The sequence below is a fragment of the Eretmochelys imbricata genome, chromosome 5 (assembly GCF_965152235.1).
Source record: "Eretmochelys imbricata isolate rEreImb1 chromosome 5, rEreImb1.hap1, whole genome shotgun sequence".
Classification (NCBI taxonomy): Eukaryota; Metazoa; Chordata; order Testudines; family Cheloniidae; genus Eretmochelys; species Eretmochelys imbricata.
Genome location: NC_135576.1, coordinates 107,788,276 through 107,800,945, shown reverse-complemented (window position 1 = coordinate 107,800,945; position 12,670 = coordinate 107,788,276).

The window sequence follows — 12,670 nt, the reverse complement described above, 5'->3', positions numbered from 1 at the left end:
AAAGCTCTCACTTGGAGAGCTTTCAAAAGAGAAAACAAAAAACAAAACAAAAAAACACCAGTATTATTTTTATGAAGCACTCTCTTCACAGCGGTGGTTTTCCAAACTCATTTAGCTCTAATTTTGTCTTTCAGACAGCTTAACGCGTTTGGTTAATCAAGCCTTATGTAAGCGAACATAAGTTGGAATAGAATATTAAAGCAATTGGCTCTCTCATAATAGAATCCATGCCAGAACAAACAATGTGTGTCAGCAGGGATCTACTAGTAATGAGGAAGAAATATTAGAAGAACTAATAATCATCAACTGGAAAAAGGTTCATTTTGAAGGAAATTATGTACATGGCAATTTCAGTGCCATTACCTCATTGGCCAGGAACATAGAATTTGACATATTGTATCAAATCATTGGTCCATTATGTCTAGTATCTGGCATCTAGCAATGGCCAATACCTCATATGAAAGCCCGCATAGTGCATTGACGTGTATGAATGGCAGGAGGCTTATGATAAGCTTCTTCCCCTTCAGCCCAACCTTTATTTACCATAAAATTATCTTGCCCGTTTAAAAATCCAGGCACAGTATTTGACACTGACATCCTGTATGTTTATGCAGGATAGATTTATTTTGACTGGAAGACAAACTGCTGTAGGAGTCTATCCCGCCCTGCGCAGAGATCCTAGTTTTCAGTTCAATATTACAATGAAATCTTGGTTTCACACAAACTCTACCACTGTGGCTACCTTGGGATTGTTTACTGAGTTTGCAAGGCAGTAGGCATGCTGGTTTGCAGTAGTTTGTTTGCTGGGCAGCCACTTCTGCAAGCAATGGCTGTGCAGATTCCCATCTCACTCCACATGGTGCCCCCCTGGAAGCCAAGTAGGCTCACATGTACCCTGGAAGGAAATCTAATAACGTCTCATGGTGTCAGTGTGAGTGTAGTTTGAGTTTGTCTTGTTACCAAGACAACAGCTGTTTGCATTGGGTGTTACATATTTACAGTTTTACTCTTTAGCATAACACACCAGGCCCTTCCCCCACACCAACGTCCTTGTGCTTGCCAGATTTTGGGTAGAAAAAAACCAGCATATTGAGAGCCACAAATCCCCATTTTAGATAAGCTACCTCTATCTGAAAGTTGAGCAAAATCATTATTCTAAAAAGGTTTGTTTCTAGGGATGGATTCCACTGGCAGAGTTCTGATCTGCATCTGAACTGTGTTTAGATCTGACCTTTTTAAAGAGCACTTTAGGTTGAAAGGTCTTCAGCCTAAGAAATGGCTTAAATATTTAAAATTAAACATGATTCTATTTTGCAAAATGACTGTCTAAAACTGACACCACCTTACTCAAATCTACTCATTTTGCATAAATTTTTACTGGTATTTATTTCTGTAAGCCCTGCAGAATTCATAGGGGGAGGAGAGAGCGCACGAGCGCAGATGGATTCTACTCCACCTTATGCATTAACAGAATTCCTTATGACCGATGAAGGTAAAAGGGATTGCATTGGGATTACACAGGGACTAATTTGGTCTGCAAAACCTTCATTACTAGCAATGATCCACAAGAATGAGAACCCAGCTTAACTCAGAGTCCAGACTGAGTTTACAGGACTTCATGTTAGAAAAAACAAAAATCTTTTCATGTGTAAACGCAGCACAATTGATCTAACATTGTTTCAGGAATGTCGGCTGGTAATGCCAGTTTTAGAGAGACATATTTCAAAGCACAATTGCACTTTTCGGTCCATGTTTATTTAGCTGGAAATGTTGAATTGAAAACAAAGATATATTGTAAATTAAAACAAAAATAGTTAACTTCAAAGCTTTCAGCAGGGTTAATGAATGACACGCGTTCTCACACAAAAACTAGGGTAATACATGTCCCAGGTATCTCTTTTACACATTGCCATTGTGTAAAGCAGTGTTTTTAAGTGTGAAACTCATTGCAGCAAGAGAGCCGCTAAGGGGAAATCATACCATCCCTACTAGAGAGGACAGTGCAGAATTTGCAAGGAGGTTTCTTGCTGGTTTATTATGCATATAATTTTCCACTTTGTAAAATAAAAGACATTATATATGGCGAGTAACCTATGCTGGGAATGTGGGTGTTAAAACGTTAGGAAGCTCAGAATTGCAGTAGTGTGAAGTTTATGAACCAGGTTCACATAAGGTACATCTCAGCAGAAGAAAATCTGCCTGGAGTGGATTGTAGTGGTGCAGAGCTTGGGGGTTTAGGTGAGAAGAGGTTGTGTGTTCTTAATGAGGGGGCATCTAGGGGAAGGATGTGGCAATTCAGCACAGTGCCATGGCAGCCTGTGTCAGCTGGGGTCCTACTGAGCTTCTGGCAGAGATTAAAGCCGCCCTCATCCAGCAGAGCTCATGTGATGTGAAACTATAACATGCCCTGCTTTGGAGGTGAACTGACCCCTGAGCTCAGCACATACAAATATTGTTACAACGTATCAGATAACCCTCATCCAAATATTTTTTCATCTTTGCATACCAGGTACTCACTACTGGCTGGGACCTGGAGATTTGGCAAACATCTTCAGATTTGTATCACACATACAGCAGGTGCTCAGGATGGCCATAGGAGTGCAAACGTATCGAGACAAGAGAGTTAGAGGGAGCTCATGATCATATCCAACTTTTGGATTAAAAATAAATAAATAAATAAAAGAGATGTTTGCATCCAGCCAAATGTTAAATCTTTCAGTGCTTTTATTCCTATTAATGACAATGAATGAGGGAGAAATTCCCTCCCGTGCCGTGGACCAATGCAAGGCCCATGCACCACTGAAGCGCACAAAAAGAGGGTGAAATTTACCCACAAAACTAAGTGAAAGCTAAGTAGTTCACCATTTGGCCCATAATTCCTATGCTTATTGCAAACAATTGTATTCATTTTTACTGGCATAGGACTATCTGCATCAGCAGCTGAAGCCCAATACAAGAGCATCTCTCAAACCCTTTCCCAGCAACACTTAGTTCTAAAAGGCTGATATTTAATAGAGGTGCAGTGAATTTTCCAGACTCTCTAGACAGAGGTGAAGTACGCAGGTCAGCTCATAGCATTCAAAACTCTCATTTCATGCTGTCTACAGACCTAAAAACACTGCATCACGTTACATACGGTGTGCGTTTGTCAACAGAAAGAATCTGTGGCATATGAAAAACTAAATGAGGACAACATAGAGAATACAGTAGCCAATATATTATATACGGGCTAGATCCTCAGCTGAGGTAAATTGGTATAGCTCCATAAAAGTCTATGGCACGATACCAATTTACCCCAGTAGAGGATTTAGAAAGAGGATTTAGAAAGAAATCTACTCTAAGGCACCAGTTCCAGGAAGATGAATTATTTTTAAAAGTGTGTGTGTGTAAGATATATAATATATCAGAAATGAACAGGCTGATATGTTAAAGCCTGTTCATTTCTGATATATTATATATCTTACACACACACACACACTTTTAAAAATAATTCATCTTCCTGGAACTGGTGCCTTAGAGTAGATTTCTTATTCCCATCACTTGATTACGTCTACTAGGGCACTTAAACACCTTGTTTAAAAAAAATCTGGCCCCCAGTGTGGCTGTGCTGTGAGCAGCAATGCCTAATTTAGGAGCCTAAACCTCATATTCACAATGGATTGAAGCACTTGAGATTTAGGCTCCTATATCAATTAGGCACTGCTACTCTCAGCACAGCAAGATGAATTCTTTAAAAAAATCTGGGCCCTTGAAAACATGTTGTTTCTAATTTTAGTTAAAAAAAAAAGCAGATTTATGTAGGACTGGACAGAAGCCATGATAATCAGTCCAATTAGCCCTGGGAATAATGTTGGTTATATTTCACTTATGTCATCTATCCAAAAAATATGTGGACACATAAGGAAATCTCAGCTTTCATTCCTGCTCCAAGAAAGTGTGTCAAATTTTCCTTAAAGCTGCACTGCAAGTCTCGTACAGAAAACTGCACCAGGACTTATCTGGTAAAACATTTTAAAGGTTTCTGTTTCCAAGGTATGATTGTCAGAGGGAAAATACATCTTTTAAGAGAGTAAAAGAAGATTAGAAACTGAAGCCAGACCTCTTTCCAACGAGCAAACTAAATTTTTGTATTAAAATTATGACATCTGGATTATAAATTAGTCTCCTGATCTCCCTCCTTGCTTATGAAGCCTAAATTTGGAAGATTATATTAATTGCTTAATGATTTGCGACAGAGAAAAAAAAAGAGTTTATTACTCTCCATTCCTCATTATGGAGGCTCTTGTTAGCTTACAGAGACATTTGGAATGCTGTCCCCTTGTCAAGTCAAAGGGTAAAAACCCATATTAAAAAGTATTCTGTCCTCTGCATGCAAAAAAGATATTGCATGATCTCATGATTTGGAGACTTGTTGGCTAGCTACAGAAGTTGGAAAAGTACTACTAATTGCCAGTGATGGTGGAACTCTTCAAGGAGCCCAGGAGAATGACGATCAGATTTTTAAACCATGCACAGAAAAAACTGAGATGGCTTGAGATGAACCTATTTCTCCGTATGTATCACCCATGGAAGATTAAATACATCACTGAATTACTACTACAGTATCATAGGTGTGCATGGCTCCTAGGCACTGAGACCTAAGCACGCATACTCAGCTATATTAGAGACCTGAACAGTTTGTGCTTGAACTGGCTCAATTACTAACATTTCAGTTAAAAGAAAAGGAGTACTAGTGGCACCTTAGAGACTAACCAATTTATTTGAGCATAAACTCACAAAAGCTTATGCTCAAATAAATTGGTTAGTCTCTAAGGTGCCACTAGTACTCCTTTTCTTTTTGCGAATATAGACTAAAACGGCTGCTACTCTGAAACCTAACATTTCAGTTGATTCACAATATAGTTGGAAGACAGCCTGAGACGAATTCTTATACCAGAGGCCTGGTATGAGGCAGGACCTGCTCACAGAATTTGGCAAGAACTGGGCTGATATTGAAGAAATACACATCCCTAAGAAGTGCTAGTCACACAGAATGCTCATGCACATACATACCAATATCAAGTAGTACCAGAACATCCTGATATCAAGGGTGGTAGAAAAACATTCCCCGAGGATAATAGGAACACACCGACCACTCCTAAAAGATAAAGGTCAGAATGACAGTACATAATAGAGATGTTTTGATTGAACCAACAGGTACAAGATGATTGGTGATAACTAGGTGTCCTCAGGGGGTGGTAACTAACTATATCAGAGGAGCAGTACTAACTTGTTTGTATGGGAGTATAAAAATGTATCTCAGGAGGAAGTATCTTTTTCTAGCCTAGGGAGGAATGGAAAGTCCTGCTATTCAATGAGATGGTCCATTGTTATGGGCATACAAGTATTAGGGTCTGGTAAAGTCTGTGGGATACTAGTACCGTGCTTCATCGTCAATAAACCTGGCTGGGTGCCTTTATCCCTTAATGGATCTTGTAGTCATGGGGTAGTTAGCTTGAGGTCTGCCATGCCAGCTGTCTGTGCAGGGCTTGGGCAGCATACAGAGAGAACACACACGTGCAGCCAAACATCTATCAATGTCTAACCACACACATTAGTTATGCAGAAACAGTTTAAGTTCTGCCCTCTGTCTACACTAGTACTGCCTTAAACCATTTCAGTTGCAATGTCTTTTGGGTATCTACCCCTTCATTCCTCACTCAGCTCCCTGAAGTACTGCATTATGGAAGATTTCAGGCCACCAGTGCACTATGGAACAACAAATGGAATTGATTCAATTAGTTATTCTGTGTCCTCAATACAGGTGGTTGGGAATTTTCCATCAGAATAATCTGCTGATGGCAAATGCCCTTTTTACACACACACACACAAATTTGCAGAAAAATCAAAATGACAGCTGGCTGGTGGCTATGTGCCTGAGAGGGTCTTGTCAGCTGTGTTTTCTCCCTGCAGGCTGAAAGTTAAATTGACAAAAGCCTTCTGGCAGGAAGGATTCTATATTGGTTGTCCCCAAACTGAATGTTTTGGGAAATCCCTTACTGCAAAAAAATGTTTGACTTATTATTCTGATACAGAACTTGGGGCGGGGGAGGGGCACCACATTTTCATTTTGGATTTCCCTTTTCTAGCCAGTTCTCAATTGGTTCACATTGCAACAGTGAAGCTGTACCTATTTATTAAACCTACTGAAAGGCTGTCCATTCTAACCATTTGCAGGCTGTGGACAGAAACACAAAGTGTTATACAAAATGTTCTAATGGGCTGCAGTCAATTTTATTCCTTTAGAGTAAGTCATGTCCTAGATGCTATAGTGTTCGGCACTACAGAAAAAACTAAGACAGATTTTCGTGCATATTTTTATATATAATACGCCTTTTCAGTACTCCCCACCACAAAGTGACTGGGAATAGGGGTTAGAGAAACAAACTGTTAAAAAAAATACAATAAAAAAAAACAAAAAACCTCACTCCCCAAGCAGGGGAGCCTGGGAACACACGTTGCATAATTTGAGTCCCTTTTGTTTTATTAATTACCATACCAGAGGACTCCCTAGCTGAAGGAAAATTGCCATGACACATAGACTACGCCTTCACTTGGAGCTAGAGGCACGATTCCAAGCTCATGTAGATATCCTCATGCTAGCTCGATGAGAATTAGTGGGCTAGAACTAGTAATGTAGCCATGGTAGCATGGGCAGCGGCAAGTGGAGGCAGAGGTTAGATGCCCCAAATATGTGCCCTTGGGGTGCAGGTGGGTTTATACAGGGTAGCAAGCCCGTGCCACTGTTGCTCTGTTTTTGGCAAGCTAGCTTAATGAGTGCTAGCATGAGTAGGCATACTTCAGATGGCAAAAAACACACCACTGTCTCTAAGCAGACAGATCTGGAGAAGGTGGAAAATGGGAAGAGATCTTCACTGAATAAATTTTTTTTTAAGATGTCCCAGAACTCATGTCTGCTTTCCAAGTCGATAAGTTATGCTGGATGTTTTGTGGTTCAGGAATAAATTCTTTATTATTTTTATTATTGTAGCACATAGGAGTCCTGATCATGTACCACGGTCTCCACTGTACTACAGAATACAATTTAACTCTTTCTGGCAGGGATATTTTTAAAGTGTGTGTGCAAATAAGAGACAACTGAAAGATGGGGGAATACAAGGAAACAATGAGACAATATTTGTCTGAATAATAGACAATGACATCAGCTCAGTGGGAAAGCCAAATATCTGGCATAAGGACAAGAACTGGGTATGTATCCTTAGGGTTGTGCACATTTTAATACCTGAACATTTCTATGACGACATATATCTAACTCATTAGCTTGTTGGTATTCTGTTTCAACTGATTTAAAATAATCTGTACACATTTTTATATGCACTTTTCCAAAGTTGAGATTGTTAAGGGGTCTGAATTTTTATTGAAGTAGGAGACAGATGTTTCAGCAGGATTTGCACAGAGATAAGTAGACTTGTTGCAATTTTAAAAATCTTTTAAATCCACAAGACAGAAAAACAAGATGAAAGATGCATGAGGGTCAGTAATGCAGATGCTGACTTTTTAATTTTAAAAGCCATTCAAAATCCATAGAAGGAAAAATTAATCCCTATTTAGGTTAATCAATCCTTTAGATTTGTAAATAATCCAGAGAGTTCAGATTATTAGTAGAGGTTTTTGACACATTTTCATAGTTAGCACATGCTGAAAAATGACAAATACTTACTGGCCCTGATCCAGCTAAATTCCTAGGCACGTGAGTAGTCCCACTGATTTAAACCGGACTACTCATGCTTAAAACGTAAATACATGCTGAAATAAGGCCACTGTGACACACAGAATGGAGACTAAAGTGATGATGAAATGCAGATTGAGTGAGTATCTTCACTTTAGCCCTCTCTCCATTTCAATGAACACCAAGTCTGTTTATGGGGAATAGAGCATTGTAAATTTAAATACAAGTGCACTCTCAGTGTATTGTTGGAAGGGCATGTCCATGGCTATTTATTTCTCATCCACATAAGAGAGAAAAGCATATGGCAGCTCTCAGAAAAGATGTATGTCCTCCCACAGTGCTCCTAAACTCAATAGCATCTGCATGACTCATTTGCTCTATTGATGAAATGGATACTTCCCTCGTCCAGCCACAAGTGTCAACTGGAACAACAAATGGAGAGAGTACAATGAGTTCTGCTCTCCTCCAAACCCATTCATCAAGTTATGTGTGATGGAAGAGGTTTTTTGCTTTTTTTTAAATTCAGTGGCTAAGTAAAATACCACCAATCAATACACTCTTTCTTGAAGCAAGCCAAGAATTTCTTTCTTGAAGAATTTTATTTTGAATGCGGTCAAAAGAGCACTTGTAAAAAAACCTTCCCTGGTATGATAAACCAAGTGGAAAATAGGGAAAAGGATGTGTTGCCAGAACCCACTGCTTTTTATTATTTAGTGACTGAAAGCAGATATAAATTCCCCCAGTAAGAAAAGAGCAACTGAGAAAAATAAATTACATTAGTGTAACCTATAGTTTTCAGTTTAATGTGAAAGTTCCTTTGTCTTCAAGACAGATCACGTTTGTTGACAAGCAACAAGGCTTTCAAATTAAGAGACTTTACCTATGAGACTGAGTGTTTAACCCTGTTTTATTACTATTATTCTTTTGAACCAGGATATCATTTTCTTATACTTCTCTAAGACTAGGAAGACTTTTGGAGTTTAATTCTTGCTTCAAAAGTTCAGAGAAATGGCAGCTTTGCCATTGACTTCAGTGGACACAATCAGATCCCTAAGGATCTTTCCATTGAAGTCAATGTAAGGATTCCCCAGGCCTTCAGGGAATACCAAGTGCATTTTAAAAGGAGCAACGTACTGTGTGTAAGTCTCATGAACTTGCTAGTCTTCATAATATCTCCACTGAATCTTTAGACGTATGAAGTAGATGGGTATGACTGGCTGGGTGCATGAAAGTCAAAATTGAGGGCACAGTAAATATTGGGTTCTGGGCCTTGCAAGAAGAATCAATTGCTCAAGCCTGGGACCTCCTACAGACTGCAGGAATGGCCTCCTTTCTGCATACCTTATGAAGTTCCTGACAATAGGTATAACTAAAAACTCTCACATTATGCTTTTACATTGAAAGGGTAAGTTGCATTAACAATTTTAAAAAAATCTTGAAAAAAAATGATTAAGTACTTTTTGAGGTAAAAAAAATGAAACTGTTCCTTTATGGGTTCTTTTTGGTAGTTAGTGCCTAATGATTTTCAGTATCCTTCTTATCAACAAAGTCACTTTACCCCAAAAAGTTGGAAACAAATTGGTTTTAACATTGGCGTATTCAAGAGGCAGTTTGAGGCAGGCAGGAATAGTCAAGCATTTATGGAATTATCACTATTTGAAAACTAAACATGACTCTCAACATAACTGATGTGAAAGAGATATGGATACAAAGAATAAGTTAATCATCCACCTCCAAAACTAGCCAGAACTATTTTTCATTTAAATTCAGTTTGTCTTCATTTAGTTCCAGAACAACCCTCCTCCAAATCTCTGCCGGGGCAGTGGGGGGAGGGTGGGAAGAGGAAACCCTGGGAAGTTTCAAAGACAAATTATTGCATTTTAAAATAGATGGAGGCTGATGAATGACAACAATCTACACAGCCATCCCATCATTTACATAAAACTCAAGCTCTTAAGCAGGAAACAAGTAGTTAAGAACATAAGTCTTACACCACATGTAAGCAAAAAGTACTGCATATTTTGTCAACACCTTTAACTCTGACCACAAAATAAATATTGTTCTGACCAGTAATTTCAAAATGTAAATGCAACCTTTTTGTTTTTTAAAAAAAAAAAAAATCCTACACCTACTTCAATCACATGCTATTCTCAGAGTTGCCAACTCTGATGGTATTTGGTGCTTTTCTTAAACTCTCAGCTGCTTTAAAAAAAACAAAACAAACAAACAAACAAACAAAAAACCCCAAGAGATTGAATGAGAATCTCACCTTTCACTTAAAAAAAAAAGTTCCTAGACTTCATGGGTGTGATGAAAAGCTTGGCAGTATGAAGCAAGTTCACCCTAAATGGCTCAGAAACCAAATGAAAATAAAAACCAACCTACATTTTATCATTTAAAAACCCATGATTTTTAAGCAACGCATGACTTTGGGGGTCCTGACTCAGTATTTTTCAGCGTTTGGGTTGGGAATATTGTATATTCCTAGAAGAAATACTTTCAGTTAAACCTGATCATCATTAGACTATCAGTTATGTGCTTGGTACATCAGTGCTGTACTTATTGGAGAACTGCATAGCTACAGCTACACAATAGCTACATAGAACTCAGAGGGAATAATAATTAGGGCACTCCCTTATAGCATTCTATTTCTTATCTAAAGATAGAAATGGATAGGTACACCACTCATATGAAGATGATTGTAATGAATGTACCTTGTAAACTGGACCCACCTCATTTTAATGAGAGGCTTCGGAGTACCCAGCATCCTGAAGGTGAAGAGGGAATTTGTATGGAGGGAGCATGAATCTGATATCTGTCAAGTGGCAGCTCACATGGGACAATTCTTTATTCAGTCTGCATGTACCCTGATATCAGTAAGAGCTTGGGCATGCGTTGGAAGCACAGTATATAATCTTAAGAGGAAAAGGTGGCTTTCAGAGGATACAACTGGGAATGGAAATAAGCAGTCCTTCAAGAGAGACCTCAGTTACAGAGGAAGATGCAAGCTGAGCTACCCGAGGCCTCTGGAGAGGTTGTAAAATGGTATGTTACAAACTGAACCCAGATGTGCTGACTCCTTACAAGGTAAGGGGAATAATAGAAGGGACAAGAGCCCTAAACTTACTACATACTTCAACTATTCCACAGCCACACTATTTTCCCTGTGCGCCACAACATTCCTCTAGACCTTTCTGACAAGTTGAAATCAATTTTCGAGATTTAGCAGATTGTTACTGCAGAAAGTAGTCCAGGTGTGGAAATTTTGTAACAGCATAAAGGAAAAAAAAAGAAAAAGTAAAGATGTATGCCTTGACATGGAGGTCACCATGATGAATCAGAGTGTTTATGTGGGGAAAAAAACCACCACTCTCTTATTGGAAGCCAAACTTTAAGGCATCAGGCTTTATTCCAAATTGGATGCAAACCCAACATGTTGGCAGGGATAGCCAAGTAAGAAGTCAGTTCTTCCACATCCTTTGTATTCTCAGCAGACATTACTTTGGATTCTACCAGTTACGGAGTACATCTGGGATGTGTGTGAGGGGAACAGAAAAAAAACCCAAACATTTTGTGAGTTCAAAGGTCTGGACGTGTGCTCGCCCCATCCTCTCCAAACAAACATGGGAGATCAACCAAATTCTGCTTTGTTACACTGCTGTAAATCTGCAGTAACTCCAGTGATGTTACTCCAGATTTACACTGTATAACTAAGCAGATTTTACCTCCACAATTTACCTTGAAGTGGAGGAGATTGGTTTGCTCTGGGTACTGATTATTTTGTCCTATGCTAACCACAGTTAAGATTGTGTGCTGGTGACCAAAGGCAATACAATTGCAAATTTGTTGCTAGTATAGTAGTGCCTATAATTAAACAATTTCTATTTCTGTGAAATTTCAAGAGAGTAAGTTTGTTGTAGCAAAGAGACTGCAAACAAAAGCACAAACCAAAAATGTCAAGGTGACCCTTTCACAAGTGAAGAGTTTGTTGAGAAGCCACCTCTAGAACCTCTCTGGAGTAGAATAATTAGCATAGGACTGGGACAAAAAGTTTGAGTTCTGTTCCCACCCATCATTTACTTTGCAATTACAAACATTAGTTAAAAGAAAAGGAGGACTTGCAAATGGGGAACCAGAGGCTTAGACAGGAAATCTGTCAGAACAAGATGCCTCCAACTCCCAGTCCAGTCCTAATCCACTAGATTGTTGTGCTAGCTCAGTTTTACAACAGATGCACAAAGAAGTAATTTCTTCTACTTGTTTCTCAGGCTATGTATTTTTGCCCCCATTACACTCAATATCATTACAAGATGGTGACATATGGAGAATCAGGCTCCTTTGTCTTTCCCCTCCTGTGAACGGAGGTGGTACTCAACTAGTCAGGCATGGAAAGATACCAAGCTGGATATAGGTTCTCTGTGCTTCTGATATAAATAGTTCAAATTACAAATCGTGTGCCTCAGATACATGAAGCAATGCTCTGGCAAGCGGTTTATGAACCATATTCTGAACTGTTTTCATGAAGTAATTGGGCCCAATTTTTTAGAGGAGCTGTGCAGAGCAACACCTAAATATCTCTAAAAATCTAGGCCTTGTTGAATAATTCTGAACAATGAATACATTTGAGACAGTCGTTGGGGACAGTTTATGAAAGAAGGGCCCCAAGCCCCAGAAAACAAACAAAAATCCTAACCCTACAAATTGCTGTTCAGTGTGATGCAATTTATATAGGACAGAATACACAGGGAAAGGACAGAATACCGTTTCTTAAACTACAGCTTCCCACTTAGTTTTACCAAATCTTATTGAATGTCAAGAGGAATCTTAAGAACTAGCTAAGCACCCTCTCTCTTTATGCTAAAGAATTATCTAAAACCTTTTAAGGTAATGGGATCTGGGCATTCATAACATGATTGGAATCCTTTATAGTCCCAATAGAAC